The 26,988-nt window shown below is 39.7% G+C and overlaps 1 protein-coding gene across 1 annotated transcript in view; it reads right to left on the bottom strand.

Moving 5' to 3' along the window:
• LOC144761287 (cysteine-rich venom protein pseudechetoxin-like) overlaps positions 1-26,988 on the bottom strand; it is a 480,203-nt gene that overhangs the window by 46,503 nt on the left and 406,712 nt on the right. The window lies entirely within an intron of this gene.

Here is a 26,988-nt window from a genome sequence, read left to right as displayed (position 1 = left end):
AATTGGTCCCTGGAATTTACTGGCGGCAACACAGTCTTTCTTGGAACAGAGCTTTCTTGAAAACCCACCGAGCTGTCCTCTGATGTTGATAGAGGATCCGGTGCTGGGAGAGCACTTATGTTCTTTTCCGCTTTTAAATTGGATGGCTGAACTCTTTTCGGATGAAGACGGTGACTTCCTATTGGAGGCTGTTGCAGCTTATTTTGCATACACAGTTATGTCATAGACCTTTTTCATGTTTGATATGCTGAGTACTAGCATTTCATTGACAATTCATTGACTTATTTGTCAAGTTTTTATTATTTAGCTTGCCTATTGGCTTAAGACTCGATAAAGTACTTGGCTGTTTTATTTTTCTTTAGCATTAAATTTTCCTAGTTTTTAATGTTTTACCTTGCGGACCGTCCACATATAAAGTTGCAATCTGCTCTCATGAGATGGCACTTCTATTATCTTATTCAGTTCGTTTCCGGATCATGGGGAGGTGTCATCTAGGTCCTGGATATCTTTACACCGTGTTAAGTTAGCATGGACTCATTACCGGTTTAAACGCCATTTTTTCCTTTTTTGCAACTTCTGCACACGACACTTAGTTGTTGCTTTAGCTTTCAACCTAATAGTTCATCGTGATTTACATGAGAATAATATGTTATTGCTCTACTATCTGCTTTACTTCTTAAACTATATCTGTACAGCGAGTGCTGAAGTTTCAAGAACAACACGATACAGAATTGTTATGAGGTCTGATCTCCACGACTTCATACTCATAACATAAGTGCAGCTTCTCCCAATTCTGGGCATGAGGCGGGTTTTATATTGCTTTGCCGAACACACATACACAACACTTGATGCGGTTCACATGAAGAGAGAGCTGGTGTATGCTGATGTGATTCCTTCAAATCTAAGACACTAAAGTATCGGCACGCCCTAAACCAACACAAAGAGACCTTCTTAGCAAATAATATATTATGTGTATTAGGGAGGGTGAGATATAAGCAGCCGCGGGCCGTGGAGGGAGTTACGGTGGGGCAGGGAGGCGGGGAGGGGGAGGGGCAGGGTGGAGCCCTCTCTACCCTGCCCCTCCCCCTCCCCGCCTCCCTGCCCCACCGTAACTCCCTCCACGGCCCGCGGCTGCTTATAAGTGTTGCTAACTCTTATTCATTTACAGCATGTTAACATACTGTCACCATTCGCTTTTTATGTACTACTGACTATGCTGGTAATTTTGCTACTGATAATATGTGTACTTGTATAATCTAAGATACTACGCCTGAGAAGATGGCATTAGTAAATAAACATTTCAAATACACATGTGTTCTTCTTAACTCCATGTTCTGGTTTCTAAGAAATATATAACGACCGACTGTTCATGAGTTCCACGTATCCTGAGGTACTATAAGTTCATATTCTGGATTGTCTAAACATTGAGAGTTTGTTATATCCAATGTGACACTGTACCTAGCTTGCTAAGGGGTTTTGATTACTAAGGTGAATTTTGGGACACCCTAATTCGCCGAGGTTCCAATCCTCTGTCCACAGTTCTGTGTGAGAACAGAAACCCTGCGACAGGGGCACCCCTCAGCCTTACTGGAGCTTCATCACACTTGCGATACAACTCCAGCAATGCGCCAACTTTACGGCACAAATACGTCACGCATCTGTGCTGTTTTTGCCCCATGATGCGCCGCATTGTAAATGCAGCACACCATAGGTGACGGAACAGCGGCACAGAATGACTAACACATCCCTGGTGATGCGCCAGTCATCATAAATCTATCCCTATGCTTCTTATCTTGTTAGAGATGAACCGCCATATGTATCATCAAAGTTTTTTGCATTTCCTAAATAGCGAACTTTAAGGAATAAATAGCGATTCTTTACCATTCCTAGTTTGCGATGACCTATTTGCTAATTACAAATTACCCATTCATTTCCATGCAGCAGGAGGCCCATAGGAATGAAGGTGCAATTTGCGATTAGCAATTACCTCATCGCAAATTACGAATTTTTCCGACGGTGCAGGGGTGTCTCAAGAACACCCTGCTGCACCCCTGAAAAAGAAATTTGGGGTCATATGGCGCACATAAATTTTGAAAACATTCCTTTACCTCAAAAACGATTTTCAACTCATAATTTGAAAACACTGCACATGGGGAAATGACTTAAAATGTCCTTAAGACACATAAAAGCATTTTTTGATTGCCTTTGCAGCATGTTTCAGTCACCTTTAACATGCCTATGTAACGGAAACATTCAAAATCTAAATTTGCCATGCACAGGTGGGAGCATATTTACAAGCAATTTGCTCCACAGACAAACTTCTTACATTGAAATGGGAAAAATAACATCAGAGACTCTCAATTACCTTATAAAGAAGCAGACACCATTATGTCCTTCTCATCAATATTAAAACCATTGCTTTTTCTCAAAAACGATTTACAAGTCATAATTTGAAAACACTCCACAGCTCCTATGCACATAAAAGCCCTGTCAGTACTAATACTTCACATTTTCTCCAATTACAATTTCTCAAAGAAACAAAATCTATTTGTGAAACACTTGAGACAAAGCAACATTTGAAAAACACAACTTTCTTCATAATTTTCTCCTTAAAGCACACTATTTTCTATCTAAATTAAAGAAATCTTTTCTCACCTTAGCAAATACTTTGAGTTTCAAAACAGTCTCAGAAACACACCAATTTGTCTTCAGCAGAGCAAAAGGTATGCACTCCAGAGTCTGCAGCTATCAAAAGCACAGAAATGCTGTAATTCCTCACACATATCTCTCATGTCACCCAATCAAAACTCTTCCCTCACTTTTTTTCAAAGCAAAACCCTTCCCCCTCTCTGCTTTTTCTGCATAGCAACCACCTCTTGCAAGACCTCTCACACAACAATGTTGCAATTGAACTCTGAACTCTCAGTGCACCTGCATATCCAGAGCATTCTTTCATTTAATGATTTTTTCTTCGCCACTCAAAATACATCTTTCAACGAACTCATCCATGCACACTAACTTTCTGTTTTCAGCAATCAAAATCCACCAATCACTCTTACTGCTTCATTAACACAGAAAACTCCTCAGTTTTTTTCATTTTACACTCTCATTTTTTCAACTGCCATTTCATTGCCACACTTCATCTGACTGCAGCAGAACCTTCTCTCACCATGTTTTCTGTCTGGATTGTTAGACATAGTTACATCTATTGGGCTCAAAGGTACGCTGAAAACAGGAATTTACCTAACCTCAATTTACAAGATGTGGAAATTAAGTGGTTTGGCCACAGAGGATTAAAATGTCACCAATTGATACCATTGGTGAAAACCTTTATGCATTTGCCAAAACCTGACCTGTTAATTGTGCACTGTGGAGGTAATGATTTGGGCACTTTGACTGGGGTAGGTCTGGAAATGCTTTTAAAGGACACCTTTGAGCAATTGATGACACTTTTTCCTCAGACTGCCTTGGTATATTCAAATATATGCCAAAGACAGAAATGGAGGTGGTCGAACCAATTTTGTCCACAAATTGAGAAATCGAGGAAGCATGTAAACAAATCTGTTTCAGCTTACATGAGAGACCATGGAATGGGCTCCCTGTACAACAATAACTTGCGTTACTACATGCAAGATATCTACAGAGGAGATGGAGTTCACTTCTCAGATGAGGGCAGCAGAGTTTTCACTCTGAATTTAAGACTGTGCATTGGTACCTACTTATAAGTACCTAAATGTACCATAAACCCAAAAGCTCTTCTCAGAGCTACCCTACATCTGATCACTCACAATTATTATTTTACTCTAACTTTTTTCACTAATTTTCAAGAAAGTACGCTCCCCAGAACGCTTCCCGGTTTGCGAACCGGGCGCACTCCACGCAAAAAAACTAAAAAAACTGTATTTTTTTTTGCCCTGCGAGACCCTTTCAAAGCCTCCACATCAAACCTAGGGGGTCAGGGACGATCTACTATGCCCCCTTATGGTCATTTGCCCCTTCGCTTTGGCCTCCTCTTGTCTCTCGATCCTACCGAGAGACAATATGGCGGCCGCTACGGACTGTTTGGAATGTTTACAGACGCCGAAAAACCAATCAGCTTCGCAAACCTCCGTAACGCGAAAAGTACGCGAAGCGGAGCGCTGTTACAGATATATATCTTTTTTTGAACGTTAATTTCTCAAAATCCACTGGAGCACATATATTGAGACCTAGCAAAGGCACATCGGGCTACCAGTCCCTACAATTTTGCCAAGTTTCGTGCAAATCCATTCAGCCGTTCGGGCTAAAAGTGAGGCCAACCGCCCTATGGAAATTAACATGGGAAAAACGCGTTTTGGGACCCCCCTTTTTTCTCGGCCCCCCCTTGACGAACCCCCCCAAAATTTTCAGGGGCTGCTCAGAAACAAAATGTGCCATTTTCCTGAAAATTTCAGCCAATTCCGTCCACAAACGCCAAGAAAAAATCCTAACTATATATACCTACTGGCGACCGCCAGTAGGTAATATATATTACCTACTGGCGGTCGCCAGTAGGTATATATAGTTAGGATTTTTTCTCTATGGGTTTTTTGAAAATTCTATGTCTAATAACTTTGGCGTTTGTGGACGGAATCGGCTGAAATTTTCAGGAAAATGGCACATTTTGTTTCTGAGCAGCCCTTGAAAATTTGGGGGGGTTCGTCCAGTGGGGGCCGAGAAAAAAGGGGGGTCCCAAAACGTGTTTTTAACATTGAGTTTTCCATAGGGCGGTTGGCCTCACTTTTAGCCCGAACGGCTGAATGGATTTGCACGAAACTTGGCAAAATTGTAGGGACTGGTAGCCCGATGTGCCTTTTGTAGGTCTCAATATATGTGCTCCAGTGGATTTTGAGAAATTAACGTTTAAAAAAAGATATATATCTGTAACAGCGGACCGGTTAGCGCTCTGGTTCGCGGACTTTTCGCGCAACGGAGCTTTGTGAAGCGAAGCTGATTGGTTCTCCGGCGTCTGTCAACATTCGAAACAGTCCGTAGCGGCCGCCATCTTGTCTCTCGGTAGGATCGAGAGACAAGAGGAGGTCAAAACAAAGGGGGAAATAACTATAAGGGGGCATAGTAGATCCTCGCTGACCCCCTAGGTTTGATGTGGAGGTTTTAAAAGGGCCCCGCGGGGCAAAAAAAAAACAAAATAATAATAATCGAACGGCTGAATGGATTTGCACGAAACTTGGCAAAATATTAGGGACTGGTAGCCCGATGTGCCTTTGCTAGGTCTCAATATATGTGCTCCAGTGGATTTTGAGAAATTAACGTTGAAAAAAAGATATATATCTGTAACAGCGCTCCGCTTCGCGTACTTTTCGCGTTACGGAGCTTTGCGAAGCTGATTGGTTCTCCGGCGTCTGTCAACATTCCAAACAGTCCGTAGCGGCCGCCATCTTGTCCCTCGGTAGGATTGAGAGACAAGAGGAGGCCAAAGCGAAGGGGGAAATGACCATAAGGGGGCATAGTAGATCATTCCTGACCTCTTAGGTTTGATGTACCATTTTGCCAAGTTTGGTGTAATTCCGTTCAGCCATTCAGGCTGTAGACGTATGTAAATGTCCTATGGAAAATTGCATGGGGAAAACACATTTGAAAGTGTTGAAATTTAGAACCAATTAAAATGTTACTTTGGTTTTGTATTTGTGTGTGATGAAAGTTAATTGGTTATGTATATATGTCAAATGAGAGGAAACCACAGCCATTTTGTGATACTACTGTCTGAGGTACATTTGTGAGGAATTTTTGGTGGTGAATTTCTGGTGTTTGATTTACACAGTACTAACACTTCTGCTACTTTTAAAAAGGTGAGTTGTTAATTTGTAAGGGGAACTATGTTGTACACTTGAAGATAATTTGAAAAATGTTTTCTGTTATTTATTTGCAGTCCTTCTGTTATACTAAATACTTGATGAAGTTAGTTTTATATTATGTATTACTAAAAACGATAAATGAAAGTGATTATTTTTTTCTGCAATTTACAGCAAGCAATTTCAAAATAAAATGGCTCACAATGAAGAGACCGTGGCAATTTCTTTTGAATTGTCCACTACATTGATTGAAATTGAGAGCACCAATAATGAAATATTGTCACAAGGAGGACATGACTTGTATGATTCCATTAGATTGATTGAAATGGACAGCACCAAGAATGAAATATTGTCACAAGGAGATGACTTGAATGATTCCACTACATTGATTGAAATTGAGAGCACCAATAATGAAATATTGTCACAAGGAGGAGATGGCTTGTATGATTCCATTAGATTGATTGAAATGGACAGCACCAATAATGAAATATTGTCACAAGGAGGAGATGACTTGAATGATTCCACTACATTGATTGAAATTGAGAGCACCAATAATGAAATATTGTCACGAGGAGATGACTTGAATGATTCCACTACATTGATTGAAATGGACAGCACCAATAATGAAATATTGTCAGAAGGAGGAGATGACTTGAATGATTTTTTTGATCAATCTCTTGATGGCGAATTTATCGAGTGTTTGGAGACCATAGAGTTACAAGAATCATCATTGCAGACTTTTAATGAGGAGATTCCAGATGAGATGATTGAAGAGGAAATTACTGATGAGGACATGTTACTAGTTGTTTCAAATTTAGAAAATTCTGAAGAATAAATGTATATTTAGAAATCAAAAATTGTTTGAGACATTATTTATTTTTATTTTTAATTTATGAGGTTGTAGCGAAGTGATTGTAGTATAAAATGAGACTTATAGTATAGAGTGCAACATTTTTATGTTACATGGTAAGTTTACTCATATTTACTTCCCTTCTGCCACTATATTATCTCCAATGTGTATTTGACATGTCTTCTTCATCTCCGGCCTCCTTTCTCTCACTGTGTGTCTCCGATGCATCTTATCGCTGGTATTTTGTGTAATTACAGAAGAGAGTAAAATAAAATAGTTCGGAACGTGAAAAGGGGGCAAAGTAGAGTACTCCTCACCCCCTAGGCCTTTTTAGGCGGTCCCAAAAGGATCAGTTTCTGCTTTCCTGAGAGATTATGGTATGAGTTCCATATACCACAATAACTTGCATTACAACATGCAAGATATCTATCTCCTATTACCAACTTTTGGAGATATTCGCGCTAAGCGCGAATATCTCCAAAAAGTAACACCTGCCCTGAGCAGTTCTTAGCCATGTTATCCAATGGGAGGTGGATAACATGGCTAAGAGTATTAGCTCGGTAATGCATGAATATCGCTGACTTTTTAGCGATATTCATGCATTGCGGCCGTTTATTATCGCATTTGCGATAAACCTTGATAATAGTAAGGTTTATCTTCGATAATTTCTGACGATGTTTAGTGGTAAAAAATTGGTTGGTAAGCATCGTTAGCGATAAATATCGCTTAACTTTGGTAATATGCCCCAACGTCTGTTAACGTTCGATTCGAAGGAAATGAGGAAGTGTTGAAAAACATTGTCTGCGCCATCTTGCCTTTTTTGAAATGCCACACTTTTGTCGTGCACGGCAGCCATTTTAGATGTCTTGACCAGACCCACTCTCTGCACGCTGTCGATTCGTAGCATGGCTCCTCACCCTCGTAAGCATCTCCCCCAGGCACTGGTCACCACCGCTCTCTGTCTTATGCATGGGCAATAAACCTTCCCCCATCTGCGCTGCTCTTCCCTGAGAATCACACCCTGTGCCCGCCCGACACCTCCCTTTCGCCCTATTCACTACCGCACCCTCTGACACTCCTCTTCCTCTGTGTCCGAATGTCCAGGCCGGTCCTAGGCTATCAGCTAGCCCTGCAGATGTAGTTTATGGCCCCAGCTGTAAAGAATCACCCCTCTTCAAAGGAGTTATAGTAGATCAAGGCCCACACCCGATGTGATCCGTCACAGCACACGCGTTCCTACTATCTGAAAACCATCCTGTATTGTGATTGGGGAGGGGACCGAGCCTGAAGCGGAAGATTCCAGGAATGACTCTTTGTACATCAAAGTTTTTACAATTATGTGTCACATTAAAAATATATAGCACTCCAACAAAGTAGTAGGAATATAAAACTTTAATAACATATAAATATATACAACAAAACAAAAACAGTAAAAACATTTAAACAACGAAGAGACCGTGGCAATTTCTTTTTAATTATCCAATAGATTTATTGAAATTGACAGCACCAATAATGAAATATTCTTGTCAGTAGCGGTCTGTTGTGCGAATAGTTCCAAGGCAGCAGAACGCGCTGAAATCTAGATGGCACGAAAGTGATGTCTAGTAAGTTGCCGCCCAGCAAAAAACGGCGTGGGGCGCCGCGGGGGTGAGTGAGTCCAGTAGGCACCACAGCTATTCTTACCGGCATTGCAGAATTACTGCTGGGGACAATGCCTGTGCTGTAGCAGGGTCACAGCAGAAACAAAAAGGATTCTGTTGAAGATGTTGTTGGTTTTCAATTTGAAAATAGTTCTGGTGTCAACTGCTATGCTAATGTAGTGGTTAATGTTTTGTTTTCTCTAGAAAATGTAAAAGAGGGGGAGGCAGTCCAAAGTTCCGTTAAAAGGGCAAAGGAAAGGATCGGTGGTTTGAACTATCAGTCAAAAAGGGGAGGGGGTGCAATAATTTTTCCTACCGGGTCACACTGTGCTTTCACCGGAAGTAAGGTCTGCAGGATTGTAGTAATTCAAAGTGAGGCTGGCGCCAGCATGGGAGCGCCGACGTCCCGCGGATACAGTTTCGTCACTCCACGGGCGATCATGGCAGTCATTCCCCATCGGGGGTCGGAGACTCCCGCGGCTCCTCTAGAATCTTCAAGGTCGTGGAGGACTACGGTGGTGGAGTCAACCAGTGACCGGGCCATTTCTTTATGTTGGGCCCGCTCTTGCCAGGTCGACCGCCATTTTGAGAGTTCGGCAGCTACCGGCGATCGCGGGGTCACATGAGCGGACGGGCTCCACCCTGCCGGGCGAGACGTTGCAGCATGGCCACAGTGGAAGAACCGTTATCTAGGTCGTTCCGAAACTGTGCAGCACTGTAGTTGTTAGGATGCCACCGCCTGGAGCGCTGAGGGTGCAGCTGGGAAGCCTCCACCTGGGGAGGCGGGAGAGGCCTGTTCGCACCGTCTCTCCCTCCCAGTGCACCCCACGGCGTCTCGCTTGAGATTTGTTATGGCCGGACCAGGCGATGAGGACGAGGGGGGGGTCGGAGGCATGTGCAAGACATCCCCCTCCAGTGTTGTCGCAGCCATTATAAAAGAAAGAAGTGTCCCGTCCGTCTTCGGGCCGGGCTTCCGGTGGATGTCGGCCGGACGCCCCTGGCTCTGGCCCCATGAACGGGTTTCTTGGTTTATCGGCTGCAGCCGGATCCCGTCGGCCTCGGCCCCCCGACCGTTGGTGGTCGGACCGGAAGAGCATGTGGCGGGACTACCTGCAACTCTCAAGGGCCACCGCGGCCGGACTGGGAGAGAGAGGGGAGGGTCGAGGAGACATTCCCCCCCCCTGCAACTGTTCAGCGTTGTAAAGGCAATCCCCTGGCCGGGTCCCGCTGGTCTCGGCCTCTCCTCCGGCTACACCCTACGTTAGGATCTCCTGGCCGAGGCGTGGCAGCAGGACCTGCCTTATATGGGCTGCTCCCGGCTGGGCGTAGCCGGAACCCTGCCCCACCTTGGAAGTTTCCAGAGTGGGGGTGGATGTTCTACTGACTTGCATTTTCCCTAGTCTATCGATTTTTTTGGCGTGGCAGGCGGTGGGACAGCGAGGGGTGATTTGGTTTCTCTTACTGTTTTTCTGGTCTCTCACCACTGGCATATTTTAACGTTTTCTTGTTTCTAGGACATTAATAGGTTTTATCATTACGTTATGTTATCGTTTCTTTGTTCGTTGTTTAATAAAAGTTCATGTTCATCAGTGGCCTACTGATTTTCGTTTTCCTATTTTTTTCTTTCCAGGTTGTTTCATGGTAAAGTTTCTGTTAACAGGATACAGTGATCACTTCGTTATTATTGCATATGTCCTTTTCACTAGGGGTGCTCTCTGGTCGGGCCAGATGACGTATCTCTAGTAAATGGTCCGGGTGAAAAAGGTGCATCAATCAGTGGGGAGTAGATAGGCATGACAGATTACAACGGGGGAGAACGGTCCGCATTACGTACCCTTTCACTACTTGCAAAGATTTTCCTACGTTTATTTGCAAACAGGGAATACCTCCAAAAAGAACTAATTCCCAAACAGTCAATGTTCGGACAATCAATCAATCAATGAGGAATGAAATAGGTACGACGTGTTAAAGGCTTGCGTTACCTACCCTTCACTATCTGCAAAGGGAGATAGAATATTCCTATTCTTCCTCGTTTGCAGGTAGAGAAGATCGTTAAGAGAATTAACTTCGAACAATTCAATGCTCGATTGAAACAATCAACAAGGGGTACTGTGAACACAAATGAACGCCGCTTATATACATACGCATTGCTATTTTCAACAGGTTGTTCCTAATGTTTCTATTTTAGCGAGGTCAAAAGAGATCCCATTAGTGGCCTACTGATTTTGCTCGATTCCTTTTGTTTTTTTACACGATTTTTCGCTATCTGCAAAGACTAAACAGAGTATTGCGACTCTGTGCTTGTTTGTAAATAGAGAATGAACCAAAGAGAACAATCAATCAAATGGAGAGAGAAGCAGGCACGACGGATTACAAAGGGGGAAAGGGCTGCGTTAACTACCCTTCACTATCTGCAAAGAGAGAGTACTCCTAATAGAAATGAGGGGTGGGGGGCAGCAATCAAAGCAGATCAGTGTGCATAAACACGAAAAAAAAAATTCTTACCACGTACTTGACATTCGACAGCTTATGATATTTGCTATTAAAAAACCATTGAAATTCACTGAAAAAACCATAGGTTATAGACCATATATAGTTAGGAATTAGCATTTACAAAACCTTGAAAATTCACTGAAAAAACCATAGGTTATAGACCATATATAGTTAGGAATTAGCATTTAAAAAACCTTATTTTACTCACACAAAACCATTGAAATTCCATATATAGTTAGTTGCACTAACTATATATTGCGCACCCGCAATCCACTGCTGATGATGTCACATATTACATCATTCATGACATGGTCAGTGACATCACTGATGACATCACTGATGACATCTCAAATGACATCACTGATGACATCACTGATGACAACATCCAGTGACTATGTTTCTGTAAAGTTAAAATATGTCTTACATATTGAAGAATGAGTGGATGTATAAGTGTCTGGACGAAGGATTTAGTAGGTGCATGACTGAATGTATGAGTGAGTGATTAAATGTGTCTCACTGAGTGCATGGGTTAGTGACTAAACTGTCTTAATTTGTGCATCATTATGTCTGTTGTTCTGTAAACTGCTGCATGTGTTGATCAGTAGCTATATGAGTAACTATATGGGTTATTGATTGATTGCCCAAGTATTTGCATGGGAGACTGAGTGTGTGTGTGGCTGGATGGGAGGTGTGTGACTCTGTACAGATCAATGTGTACTTGTATCAATGATTGTATAAGAGAGTAAGTATGTGTTAGTATATGGTTGAAAACGTAAGGTGCTCTATGTTTAACTGTATAGAGTAGAAAATGGAAGTGTGATTGATTCTTTACAGGACTGACTAGGTGTGTGAGTAACTCCATGGATGAGTGGCAGAGTGTGAGTGTCTGTATAGGTGTATGAGTGCATATGATTGTGTTGTAAACATGAGTGATTGTATGTATGAATGATTGTATGGGTGAATGAGTGAATGTGTGTGTAGACGTAGGAATCAGTGAGTACGTATGTAGTAACTAGTATTGGTGTGTCAATGGTTTCAAAAATTATACTCTGTTTTTAACACTGGGTGAAACAGAGGTTATATTAAAATGTGAGGAGATGCATTGTATTGTCACATGAATGATATCATCAGTGATGTGATCATTGATGTCAAGTGAGATGTCATCAGTGATGTCATTTGAGATGTCATCAGTGATGTCATCAGTGATGTCACTGACCATGTCATGAATGATGTAATATGTGACATCATCAGCAGTGGATTGCGGGTGCGCAATATATAGTTAGTGCAACTAACTATATATGGAATTTCAATGGTTTTGTGTGAGTAAAATAAGGTTTTTTAAATGCTAATTCCTAACTATATATGGTCTATAACCTATGGTTTTTTCAGTGAATTTTCAAGGTTTTGTAAATGCTAATTCCTAACTATATATGGTCTATAACCTATGGTTTTTTCAGTGAATATATATATATATAGATATATATATATGTATATATATATATCTATATATATATATATATATATATATATATATATATATATATTCACTGAAAAAACCATAGGTTATAGACCATATATAGTTATCAGTGATGTCATTTGAGATGTCATCAGTGATGTCATCAGTGATGTCAGTTGAGATGTCATCAGTGATGTCATCAGTGATGTCACTGACCATGTCATGAATGATGTAATATGTGACATGATCAGCAGTGGATTGCGGGTGCGTGATATATAGTTAGTACAACTAACTATATATGGAATTTCATTGGTTTTGTGTGAGTAAAATAAGGTTTTTTAAATGCTAATTCCTAACTATATATGGTGTATAACCTATGGTTTTTTCAGTGAATTTTCAAGGTTTTGTAAATGCTAATTCCTAACTATATATGGTCTATAACCTATGGTTTTTTCAGTGAATTTCATTGGTTTTTTAAAAGCTAATATATATAGCTGTAAAATGTATTCTTCTTCTTTAAATCCAAAAATATATTTTATATGTTTATTAATAATTTTTTTTAAATATTTTTTTTGTTTCGCTCCCGGTCCGCGAACCGGGAAGCTTCCCGTTAGCTCAATTTGATTCCGCGACCCGGTCCGCGAACCAGTAAGAAATCAACATAGTGACGGTATCGCGTTGCCGCGTAATGCGTCTTATGACGTACTGCGTTAGCGCACCCGGAAGTGCCCCGGGGCGCGGACCGAGGCGCGAAACCCAGCTCCCCGGAAGCGATCCGCGGCGCAAAAGCGCGACGTATCGCGTTGCCGCGATATGCGTCTTGTGACGTATCGCGTTAGCGCACCCGGAAGTGTCCCAGGGCGCGGACCGAGGCGCGAAGCGGAGCGACCCGGAAGCTAACCGGGGAGCGTTCCGCAGCGCGTAACATGAGCGTGAGAGGTCATGTGACTTGTTAATAAAACTTTTCATTGGTTCATTTCACTTTTAGTTTCATAATGATGGAAGGCTAGGTCAGGTGACCTAAAAATAACACTTTTCATTGGTTGAGAAGTATTGTTTTTCCCAAATGATGAAAACCCCTCCTTCTTTCCTCACTCTGACTTTCATCATTGTGAGAGGAAGACCTATTTTGCTTGTTGGAAGACCTATTTTGCTTGTGTGAAAATGGCTTCATTGGTTGCTTCAGCTGGTGCACCCCCACCACCACCACCACCTCCTCATGGGAAGAGAGGACCACCTCCCCAGGTCCTTACCAACACTGAGGAGGAAGAGGAAGAAATGGATGAGGAGGGAGAAGAACCACAATTTTTAGAAGAGTTGCCCCGGGTTTCCAGAAAGAAAGCCAGTTTCATCTGGCAGTTTTTTTCAATGCCTCGTGGCCAAAAAAAGGTCAACGCAAGGTATGTCACCTGCCTGATATGCAAGGAACAATTGTCCAGAGGGACGGACAAAAAATATAGCTTTGGAAATCACACAATGCACAGGCACATGACGAGGAAACATCCCCTAAATTACAGCCGGGCAGAATTAAGGGATATGCACGACAATCCAAGACCAACTCCTGTGGCCAGACCAACAATACCGGTTTCTCTAACACCAGAAGAGGCACGGGAAACTGTGCCAAATATTCAAGAAAATTTTGGGCACATGATTCACTTATGTATGCACTGTCGTGCATTATTAGCTAGTGGCAACATGAGCATCAATGCACTCAACCTGGCATATGAACACCATGATTGCCCTAACCGCCCCCAGTAATTTTTTTTTGCTCCTGTTGAGCCATTTTCAACGCCTGTTTTTTGTTGTTTCCCCCCCCCAAAAAAAACCCAAAAAAATATAAAATCGTTCAAAAAATACAAAAAAAAACAAAAAAATGTTCAAAAAAAAATAAAATATATAAAACAACAAAAATATTAAAAAAAAAGTTCTTTTCTACCTTCCCTTTCCCAAAAAATTGCTAGAATGTTTAGCACTCTGGCAAGCTCTATTTCTTTTGGTTCGCTTCCGGGTTAGCTTCCCGGTACGCGGACCGGGAGCTAACCAAAAAAAAAAAAAAAAGTGTAAGTATAAGGAAAGGAAACAGAGAGTGATGTTAAAAGAAAGACAGCTATAGGGAGTAAAGAAGAGATACTGTTTAATAGATCTATTTACCGAAGAAAAGACAGAAGAGGGTATAATTGTGAAAAACAAAATACATAACGAAGTGAAAGAAAAAAAAAGAGAGTATAACATTAACAAAGAAGAGTTTCTTGGAGAATGTGAGTGAATGTTCAAAATAAGATTAAAACATGAGGAATAACAGAGAGAAAAAATAGAAAACAGAAAACAAAAAATAACAGAAAAAGATTAATTGAAACAGCAAAGAAATGTAATTAACATAGAGCCATATCATCAACATAGGCAATAAAAGTTTTGCAGCTTTTATTGGCAGAAATGTGTCGCTGAAGCTGCTTTTGTGGCAGAAAACTGCCACTAAAACCACGTTTGCACCAGTTTTCTGCCAATAAAAAGAGCAATAATTTTATTGGCTGTGTTCATAATATTCCCCTTAGTGTGCTTCAACTACACAGAGAAAGCATTATGAACAAGTAGTGATAGACTGATCAGTCAAAGACACTAAGAGTAATAGAGACGCAGTGAGTGAACAAGAGTGAGGAACTATGAGAAGAGAGGGACTGAGAAAAAGAGTGGAAGGAGTTGAGTAAGTAGGTAATAGAGAAAGGAATGAGGGAAGTAGCAAAGGCAGGAAACTGAGGGTTAAAGAAATGAAGCAGTGGAACTAATAGTAGTTAAATGTGATATAAATGTAACGAAAACAGTACAAAATATTTACCTATAATTGTCGTTAAATTACTCACTTTTTGTTTTTATACTTTCAATCTGTGAAAGAGAGAACAAACATTTGAAAAACATTAAAACATGTATTTAAAAATTTGAAAAGACAAGGGAAAAGATTGAAGGACAAACAGTTTTTCAAAAACTTTGACACTTACAGAAGCTTCTGCTTCTCCAGGCCCCCTACACAGTCCTAAAGATATACATTTTAAACTAACAGTATCTTGATGCAGATGAAGTGAGGCCTATCTTAAAACATGGTGCATCTTTTGCATTGCTGTTGTTTCAGAAAAGTGTCGCAAGACACTAAAATTTTAAATAATTGCTTCAGGATGCCAATAAGATGTCTACTATCCAGATGTTTGTTTCAGGTGAGGCCTACTCAGGGTTGCAGATGAAATTTCGAGTTGTTGAAGAGAATAGAGGACATAATACATGTGAAGGTCTACCAATGAAGTGAGTCATGTCCACTGCACTCTTCAACAAAGTCCAAACCTCCTATGTTTCCCTGGACAGACCTAAACTTGATCTGCACAATGTGATTCGTAATGATAGGAAACACAGGTGATGTAATTGAAATACATGCAATTTATTTTGCTCATTTCACAATCACATCACTTGTGTTTCCTTTGCTTAGGTATCTCATTGTGCAGATGTAGTCTAGCATATGAAAGAATACGCAGAAGTGTAGCACTGCATGCAACAACTTTGACACTTACAGAAGCCTCACCTTCTCCATGCCTCCTACACAGTTCTACATATACATCATAAATGCAAACAGTACAGAATTAATTATACATGTTAAATGGTTTATTTTTGCTGTTCTCAGAATGTATCAAAATTCACTAAAAACAGTGACTTGAAGGTATTCATCATGTAACAGCGGAGAAAAAAAAACACAATCAAAATGATTGTGTTTAAAAAACCCATACAACATCAGAAATCAAAATTCAGAACTCCTTAAAGTTAACTTACTTTCCATGACGTCCAAGGATGTCCTATGAACAGCTTACACTCTTTTGTGCTGTTATTACTTTCAGCCCGCCACTTTCTGAAAGAAAATCTCCATCGTTTTTAAAAACACGTTACATGCAATAAATGACTTCTTGCTCTCTACCACAATTTTCCACAAGGCCAAATCTGGTCAGAGCCATTTATAACTCTTGGATTTCTTGTAAGCCAATCCCGTCATTTGGCATTTCCGCAACTTTCAGAATTAAAATGTTGAAGATCATTTTCACAATCCTGGAATAGTAATATCTTCCCCTTCTTGCTCAGTCATGTTCTACTTTTCCTATGACACTGATACAAGCAGACTTACACTACCTCTATGACTACTACAATTATTTAATTCTCTACATCACTTTTAATCACAAAGCAATGTAAAACAGTAGACAGCATTGCAGACTTACATTCCCTCTACTCCATGTTTTGATTGGCTGCTTCAATTAGCTTATAAAAAGAAACAGTTTTTCTGAACTCATTCAAAGTGCACGTATTTCTCCATAATGTCCAGTCCTATGGTTAGAAGTTATGTCTCTGAACTACACTTATCCTCAAGGCCAAATTGTGTAGGAGCCATTAGAACTTCTTGAAATTCCACAGAGCACATCCCGAGATTATTTCCCTAAAATTTTGGTTTTAAAAACACCAGGTAAGAGTTTTTAAGGTCATACGGCAATTTTTTTTTGAAAATTAAAACAGAATCATTGCAGAATGACCAGCCATTTCTAGACTTTAAATAAGCTGTGTAATGTCCTGATGTTATTGAAGGGCCGTCATGATATATAATTGCTGCAGTTACAAAAGTCCTTCCTGATATTGACAACTGCGAAGCTACAAAATTTTTAATTAAAGTTGTCAATTTTGTTCCATCAGGCCTACATCGTTGGAACATTAAAATGACATACTGGCCATATGTTCGTATAAATAATGTGGACATCATTTCAGATTTACATTGGCTACACTCCATGTTGTGATCAGCTGCTTTTACTAGCTTATTAAAGGAGACTGATTTACTGTCTGGCAAAGTTAAATATATAAATCTTTCTGAGTCTACACTAGTAGTACTTGATACCATACAGTTCTCGCAGTCATGCTGCCATTGATAAGAAAGCCCAAACAGCTGATCTACATCTACACCTTCAGCATGTAATACATCAAGCATATACATTAAAAACTCCTGACAATCTTGCTGAATATTTTGAGAGAATTGTGTTTGGCCTGAACATCTGTCTAACAGATTTCGAATTTCAGACACACTTTCTATGTTTCTTCTATCAGTGCTACATTTCTCTAACACAGAATTTAACAAACTGCAAAATCTTTGATCAGAATTGACCACAATCTCTTCTTTTACATTTTTTAGAGAAAACAAAACATTAACCACTACATTAGCATAGCAGTTGACACCAGAACTGTTTTCAAACTGAAAACCAACAACATCTTCAACAGAATCCTTTTTGTTTCTGCTTGTAATATTAGGTTCATTGACTTTTTGTCTTTTTGCTACAACCTCCCCAGTATTGTTCTCATTCCTTCGTTTCCGGCCTACCACACGTTTCTCAAACAAAGGATACTGAGGCAAATGTGGCGCATACTCTCTTCTTAACCTATTGTATTCCTTAACACAATCTAGATCCGCACAAATGTTTGTGACATCACACTCAATCAAGTACAATCCCGATAAAGTTCTAACTCGTGACAATGCCACATATGCCATACCCTCCTTGAACACAGAACTGCCAATATTCACCAATGCACTGTCTACACTTAAACCTTGCGATTTATGGATTGTCACCGCATATGCCAAGCAAACAGGAAACTGCTTACGGCGAACATATAAGTCTTTTACAAGCAAAAATCTAGCATAACAACGAGCAATTAGCTGTACTTCCTCAATGCCATCAAATTTAATTTTTAAAAATTCAATTCCATCTCTATTTCTGTATTTCACAAAATCAACAACATTACCCATTGATCCATTTACCAGACCTCTTTCAACATGTAAATTCCTTCTTAAAATTATACGGCAGTTCAAGCACACATTCAGAGTCTTTTCAAAACCTGCAGTTTTAGATATACTCTTCTCTAATGAATCCAATTTTGTTTTCAGATTCTCAGACAAAATAATTGTTGATCCCATATGCTCTACTCTATCAATAGCTTCCAGTTTCACAATCTCTTGCTTTTCTAAATGCAACATTTTGTTGTTAAATTTGGCACATTCTGCAAGAGTTGGCATCAAACATATTCCAGATTTCTTCTCAGTAATTTTCTGAAAAATATTCTCAGGCACAACATCTTGTTCTGGATATAAATTTGACAGTAATCGTGCATGTAAAGCTTCTTTCCCATGCTCGGTCACTTTTCCAATTCTAACATCATGTAGAATAGTCTTGTAAACTTCATCCTTCGCCTGACGCATATTTTCATGCAGTTCAGCATAATTGAAGTTTAACCATATATTGACGTTGCCAATGCTGCCTAGGCACTTCCTGGTATCTTCATGCGTGAGCATTTTGAACACAGGTTGCCCTTTCACTGGTGTCAGCTGCAGAAGATCTCCGAAAACAATGATGTGTTTGCCACCAAATAACACATCATACTCTGTTTTGAGAACTTCTTGCATCCTCAAATGCACAAAGGCAAGCATGACATTGGAAACCATGCTTACTTCGTCAATGATAAGAAGTTTCATTTTCCTCAAGATTCTTGAAACTTCAAAACAAGCATCTCCAGATAGCTTGTGATATTGTAATTTGTTGTCATGCTCCACTGGCAGCATCAGTAAACGATGTAAAGTAATCCCTTTAATATTATGTGCTGCCAGTCCAGTTGGAGCAGTGACAACACAAGACAGCGATGACTCTGTCCTTTCCTGCAAATAGCATGAAATTGCTTTAATGAGGAAACTTTTTCCAGTTCCCGCTTCTCCACTCACGTACAGTCGGACAGGCTTCAACGACGTACATGAGCACTCTTTCTTATCATGACTTAATCCATGATCAATTTGCATGGTAACTTCGTCATATATTTTCCTCTGCTCAACGTTGAGTTGTCTTTCCAACTCTTCTAAGTTAACCGCATCCTCTTGAGCATGTGCCATGGCTCTTTCCACTTCATTCATAGCAGTGGCAGCTTCATTTTCAATAACAGGTCCTCCTAGTGGATCCTGACTCAATGAAGCAGAACTCTGACTGTCCTGAGAACTGTCTCTGGCAATCTCGGCTGCAATCGTTGCTTCCTGCTCAATTTCCGCATTCAACATTTCTACATATTTGGGAAAAGCAGGACATTCTATGGTCTCCTTGGCGGCATTGAAAGAGTCTTCGTAACAGAGGAAATCTCCAAGCAGTTCCTCTTCTGCACGCCAAGGCTTGAAAAGTTGCAAAAGTGCTAAATAGAAAAACTCCTTTTTTTCAGGAGATTCGCCACTCAATTTTCGATGGTTTACCAAGTGGCATTTTCTTTGCTTGACCAGACATCCCTCACTTCCTATTACAGCATACACTCTTTTCTCAGTATCTTCTTTGATGTTCCTCTTGAATATGTAATTTTGCAGAACCTCATACAGACAAACATTCTCGAGGTGACTGCTTCGATTTGGATAATATGTATCCAACATGTTTGTCTTCAAAATGTCGGTACTGTTTGGCTCCTTTTCCGCCAAATACTCAATTTCCCGCACAGGTTTGAGAACTCGATTACGCGTTGCTGCAAGACCAAGACTCGCCCAAACGATACTCCTGGACTTGGCATAGAGACTTGCTGAAGACAACCGGTCAGAACATTCGTACGCTCCGATTTCTCGATGCGACAACATCTTCAGACTGAAACTGTACAACTTCTTGCTGAGGCTCTTTTCATGGGAAATGTCCTCCCACATATCCTTCAATTCTGTCTTCTCTTTTTTGGTGATGTAAGACGTCACATACCGAGCCACAGCCATACAGTTATCAGCCACAAACTGTATATCCATGTTAGCATTCCACATGGACAAAATCACCGGGTTGTAGTCGTTGATGTACTTGGACTCTTCGTTCCTCTTCAAATTGTAAGTGTTTTTAGGTGATTTCTTCATGACATTGTGTCGCAGCGAAGACATCAAACTGTTTACTCTTCCTTTAGAAATCACCGGTCGTGGAAAGCCGAAACGACATTTAGTGTAGAACTTGTCCTTGTTTCGGAATTTACGACGGCAGTACTTTCCACATCGATGGCTTTGGAAACGCAGAACTTTTTCTCTTAGGCTTTTCTTCTCCTTTGCGTTTGGAACAGCACACGTAGAATACTGTTGGATGAAACTCATCACTGAGTCTTCTGGATCCGTTCCAAATTTAGGTGCATCCTTGATCCACAGCAACATATGTATATGAGGAGCACCTCTTGCTTGGTACTCCTTTCTCCAGAAGAAATCCAACACCTCTCCAAGAGGTGGATTCTTCTTATTCATGATGAAAGACATCATAGCTTCAAATCTATGATTGAAGTACCTACATACATTGACTGGATCCAAAGAGCACAGTTCTCCGGGTGTCTTGAATTCGATGTTATCTACGTTAGCATTTGCCTCTCGTAGAAATTCAAGTAAGTCTTCCCAGCCATACTCGGCACAGCTCAGAGTGAGGAACCATGTGGGAGTACCTAAGTTCCTCAACATACATTTTAAATCACCATGACGACGGTACCAGTACTCATTAGTACCACGCTGACACGCCATGAGATTAATCAGGTGAGAATCCAAAATACTGTCTTGGACATTGACTTTATCCATAAAGTCACTTGCCGAGATGTTTTGCATGTGTATACCACTTTTCAAGATGTGGTTCACTGCATATGACAGTCCAGACAGATCGCTTTCAAACAGGAGATGAAACAAATAGGGAATGCATTGTCGAAACCTAGCATCTCCTGCATACAATCGCAAAGTCCGGTATTCAGAAGCAGGAATTTGATGAGGTCGCTCATCATATCTTCCTCCCTGACCTGTTGGAAAAAGCTGTGGGAAACACCAAGCTTCCAAACTTTCCTCCCAAACACTAATGGGACTCCCTTTGGCTTGTTTCATTTGAAACAACTCAATAGCATTCCCCATGACTTCCTTGGAATGCAAAGGATGAACACTATAATGTTCATATATTTCTTCACTAGTAGAGGGTTCTACTTTCTCAATTTGACCAGCACACAAATCGCTATCCTCTTCCTCACTTACTTCCTCTTCTGCAACATATACATTCTTATAGTATTTATTATTTTTTTCCAAATACAATGTTGCCTTTTTAACTTTCCTAACATCTACTAAATCTTGCCATATTTTCTTATTCTTTGTCGGAACCCCATTAACTAAGATAACCAGAGGTTCCTCTTCCACTTTTTCTACTCCAATTGTGTTAATGTTTTTCTTCAAATCTAGAGGCAAATAAACAACTCTTCCCTTTAATCCTCTCTGTAAATCTGATGGAGGCAATTTCCCTGTCTTTGGCTCCATTCTTACAATAGCCTGAAAGGGATGGATACTTTGAATCAAAATAGATTCATAAGTATTTAAATCCTTCAATTCAGAAGGAATCTCAATCAATTCCAGATTATTATGAACTGCTCTAGCAGGCATCTGGTTTTGATTTAATTTGTTACAACAATAAGTACACACACGTTGATCCAATCCCAAATCAAAACAATTTTCTACCATCAAGTATGTTGCGAAATCCTTCCATTCACTATTATTTTCCCTTTCACTTTTTGCATATAAATCCACTAACTTAGTCTGATTCTTATAATAAGTGCGTCGACAACACACACAAGTGAAATTTGGCCTCTCACTTGATTTGACCTGAAACGTCGCAATTTCCCTCTGGAAATTATCTGTACTGGAAACCTGTACACTATCTTCCACATTACCCGCTTCTTCTTGGTCAATTTCAACATTCTCCTCTTTACTTCCAAAGTAACAAAACTCAATTTCTTCACATATATTCTTCACATCTATTTCAGAACCATGCAAAAGAGAAGTGCATAATTGTTTAAGCATAATTGCTGGACTCTTAGCATAATACAACATTCTAACTAATTTCCTCACTTTATTATGATGCACTGCTAGCATCCTGAAATGATGAAAAACACTCTGGCATACTCTCCTGGAAAGACAAGCCAGTGAATGACCATGCAAACCTGTCACTTCTCTCACTCTGCAAGGATCTAATTCTTGCAACAACATCATTTTCTGCTTCAAACTTTTCTTATTAAATGACCGTACAAAATCACAAAGCAAATTGATGGAATCCTGTCGCACACTGCAAATACTACTACACTTCCAGGTGTACACAGGACCCTTAGCACGTCTTCCTAAAACCTCATTACCTAACACCTCTTCTGCCTCATTTGTCACAAGTTTTTCTTTTTCAACAGGACAACCATCTTTCACTTCATAAGCACGACCACTGGTGTCAACTGCATGCACCAAATCATTATCCTGGAAATAACTCTCCTCATTAAAAAATGCCTCACAGCTTGAACTATGCATCCATTCTCCAGAAAAAACTTCACAAAAATTACTACGATTAACTATTCTCTTCCATCTACTATTTCTTTTGAAATCATAAATTACCTTGTTTAGCTTCCTAATTCTATTTATTATCAAAATAAATAACTTACGTTTAATTTCAAATGCCTGATCAATAACTTTCTCAACTTTTTTTTTCTCTTATAAAAAACCAGTTTCTGTTGACCTTTCTTAATATTTTTTAACAAATTGCCAATTATCCTGTTGCGGAACATTCGTTTACGAATCTCCCTAAACTGTTGTTTCCTTCTACTATCATGCACAGAGTTATCTCTTGCTCTAGCAGTAACATTTTTCATTGGCCTTTCCTTTCCATTTGAATTCCTTCTCGTTTTATGGACTGAAACATTTTCTGTAGTAATATTTTTTTTACTACACATATTTCTTATGAAATATTTTGTGCTCTTACCCGGTGCATTCTTCGTGACTTGACAAATCTTTTTGTTAGAGGACTGCTGCTTATTTTGTTTCACCTGCTGTCTTTGACGTTTTGCAGCCTTTCTCTGTCTTTCTATTGTTGGCATGGTGAAATCTTGAAATGATCTGCAGTTGAATCTGTGGTAAAATATAATAAAAAATGTTATTAACCATTATTACCAAACAGTAAAACAATAACAGTGATCAAAAACTTAACACACTACTTGACATTTTAAATAGAAGATTTTTTAGTCCTTGCAAATTTACAATACAGAAATAGCAGAAAAGAAATGACATTTATATTTATGTTACCTGTGCTATTTTATATGTGAATCTGATCTAATTTTATGAGCATATTTTAATATTTTATTGAAGACACTACACATAACCTGCTTTTGAAGGTGTCTTTATTTTTAAATTAAACGGTTTACCTTTTTACTTTTTATTAATTATAAATTTTAAAAATAAATGTTTATATTTCCATAGGCTCAAGCAGGTCAGCTTCCCATCCTATGTCATATAATTCGGACAAATCTGCATCCTCATCACGCTCTTCTTCATCCTCAGGATTTAAATCATCCAAGGGATCAACATCCACTGATGTTTCAATTACAAGTTCAATGATGAGGTCAAAATCAACTGATTGCAGATTGTCGCTCATGTTGAGGTTGTCTTTATCTTTAAAGAAAGATAACAACAATGAGATGTTGCAGAGGAAGAGACAAATCTCAGAGATTATAATAGTAAAATTGTTTAACAAGAGTAATATTTTGCAGCTATTATTTAGCCATGTCCAGCAATGCTGAGCAGGTGAAGACTATGTCTAAATTTTCAGTGAACAGGACTCATCTCTTCTTAACCTTGGATAAGCCTCACCGACTCTGTGTGTCCTGCACATACTTAAATGTAAAGGGGCAGATTTATGTTAAATGGCACATCCCCAGGCATGCACCAGTTAACGTGCACCACTACTCTGCCACCCATGGTGTGCCGTATTTACAATCAGATAGGAGAAAGCTTCGTCAAAACCCTTCGCCTGCTTTAAGCAGGCATAGGTCTTGACGCAACATTGTGGAGATGGGGCACCCCTGAGCCTTGCTTGAGCTGCATCGCACTTGCGATACAACTCCAGCAATCACTACCTTTACAGCACAGATACGTCACGCATCTGTGCCATTTTTGCCCCATGATGCCCCGCATTGTAAATGCAGCACACCATGGGTGGCGGAACAGCGGCACAGGATGACTGACACATCCCTGGTGATGCACCAGTCATCATAAATCTATCCCTAATCTTCTTATCTTGTTACAGATGAACCGCCATATGTACCATCAAACTATTTTGCATTTCCTAAATAGCGAATTTTAAGGAATAAATAGCAATTCTTTACCATTCCTAATTTGCAATGAGCAAATTGCTAATTGCAAGTTACCCATTCATTTCCATGGGCTAGGAGCCTCATAGGAATGAAGGTTTAATTTGCGATTAGCAATTTGCTCATCACAAATTAGGAATTTTTCCAAGGGTGCAGGGGTGTCTCAAGAACACCCTGCTGCACCCCCTGAAAAAGAAATTTGGGGGCATATGGCGCACATACATGCCCTAAGGGCATGTATGGGCGTCATATGGCACCTTTTGTTTTTTGGAAAAAAAGCTTTTTGAAAAGAATTCACAAATTACCACCAACTAGAAGTTGGTGGTAGTTTCCAAATCCTTAATGTCATTTTTTTACATATTTTTTGTTTGATACATTGCATTTAAGTAATCGCAAAATTTGCAAATCCTTCAGTGCACTTAAAACTTAAAACACAGTAAACTTAAGAAACACAGGCGATGTAATTGAAAAATGTGGAGTTTCTTTTCCTCATTTTACAATTACATCACCTGTGTTTCCTTTGCTTAGGTACCTCATAGTGCAGATGGAGTCTTGCATATCAAAGAGTACACAGAAGTTGAGCAGTGTATACAACAATTTTCACATTTACAGAAGACTCATCTTCTTATCTTGTTGGAGATGAAGTGAGGCCTGTCTTGCAACATGGTGCATCTTTTGCATCACTGCTGCATCGGTTTCATGTGGCACAGGTTTTTTACAGCATGACACATACGCCTAGATGCATCAATTTGTAATTTTGTCGCCACATAGCAAATCTTTTGCACCGCCACTGCGTCACAAAAGTCACGCACAGTGACGCAAAAGAGGCATACACCTATCATAAATCTGTCCCTAGCATTTTAAATGATTAATCCAGGATGACGATAAGGTGTGGCCTATCCAGAGGTTTGTTTAAGGTGAGGCCTACTCAGGATTGCAGATTAAAGTTACGCTTGATGAAGAATACAGAGGAGATAATACATGTAAAGGCCTACCAATGAAGTAAGTAATGTCCACTTTATTGCGCCAGTCATCATAAATGTATCCCTAAGCTTCTTATCTTGTTACAGATGAACCACCATATGTACCATCAAACTATTTTGCTTTTCCTAAATAGCGAATTTTAAGGAATAAATAGCAATTCTTTACCATTCCTAATTTGCAATGAGCAAATTGCTAATTGCAAGTTACCCATTCACTTCCATGGGCTAGGAGGCTCATAGGAATGAAGGTTGCAATTTGCGATTAGCAATTAGCTCATCACAAAATAGGAATTTTTTCAAGCGTGCAGGGGTATCTCAAGAACACCCTGCTACACCCCTGAAAAAGAAATTTGGGGGCATATGGCACACATACATGCCCTAAGGACATGTATAGGCGTCATATGGCACCTTTTGTTTTTTGGAAAAAAAATGCTTTTTGAAAAGAATTCGCAAATTACCACAAACTAGAAGTTGGTGGTAGTTTCCAAATCCTTAATATCATTTTTTACATATTTTTTGTTTGATACATTGCATTTAGGGAATCGCAAAATTTGCAAATCCTTCAGTGCAATCGCAAAATAAGGAATAGCAAATTTAAGAATTAAGGACATTTTAAGTAATTTCCACATGTGCAGTGTTTTCAAATTATGATTTGAAAATCGTTTTTGGGGAAAAGTAATGGTTTACAAATTTATGACAAGGACATAATGGTGTATGCTTCTCTATAAGGCATTTCAGTGTCTCTGATGTCATTTTTCCCATATTACATTATAAGACCTTTCCCCATAGAGCACATTCCTTGTAAATATGCTCCCACCTGTGCATGGTGAATTTAGATTTTGACTGTTTGAGTCACATAGCCATGTTAAAAGTCACCCCAAAAAATTGCAAACGCTTTAAAAAAACACATTCATGTGTCTTAAGGACATTTTAAGTCATTTCCCCGTGGACAGTGTTTTGTAAGTGGCGCAAAAGAGGCATACACCTATCATAAATCTGTCCCTAGCATTTTAAATGATTAATTCAGGATGACGATAAGGTGTGGCCTATCCAGAGGTTTGTTTAAGGTGAGGCCTACTCAGGATTGCAGATTAAAGTTACGCTTGATGAAGAATACAGAGGACATAATACATGTAAAGCTCTACCAATGAAGTAAGTGATGTCCACTTCATTGCGCCAGTCATCATAATATAAAAATGTATCCCTAAGCTTCTTATCTTGTTAGACATCAACCGCCATATGTATCATATAACTATTTTGCATTTCCAAAATAGCAAATTTTAAGGAATAAATAGCGATTCTTTACCATTCCTAATTTGCGATGAGCAAATTGCTAATTGCAAATTACCCATTCATTTCCATGGAGCAGGAGGCCCATAGGAATGAAGGTGCAATTTGCGATTAGCAATTAGCTCATCGCAAATTAGGAATTTTTCCAAAGGTGCAGGGGTGTCTCAAGAACACCCTGCTGCACCCCTGAAAACGAAATTTGTGGGCATATGGCGCACATAAATTTTAACAACATTCCTTTACCTCAAAAACGATT

The sequence above is a fragment of the Lissotriton helveticus genome, chromosome 6, assembly GCF_964261635.1.
Source record: "Lissotriton helveticus chromosome 6, aLisHel1.1, whole genome shotgun sequence".
Classification (NCBI taxonomy): Eukaryota; Metazoa; Chordata; class Amphibia; order Caudata; family Salamandridae; genus Lissotriton; species Lissotriton helveticus.
The sequence above is the reverse complement of the archived record's forward strand: the minus strand, read 5'-3'. Positions and strand labels throughout refer to the sequence as shown.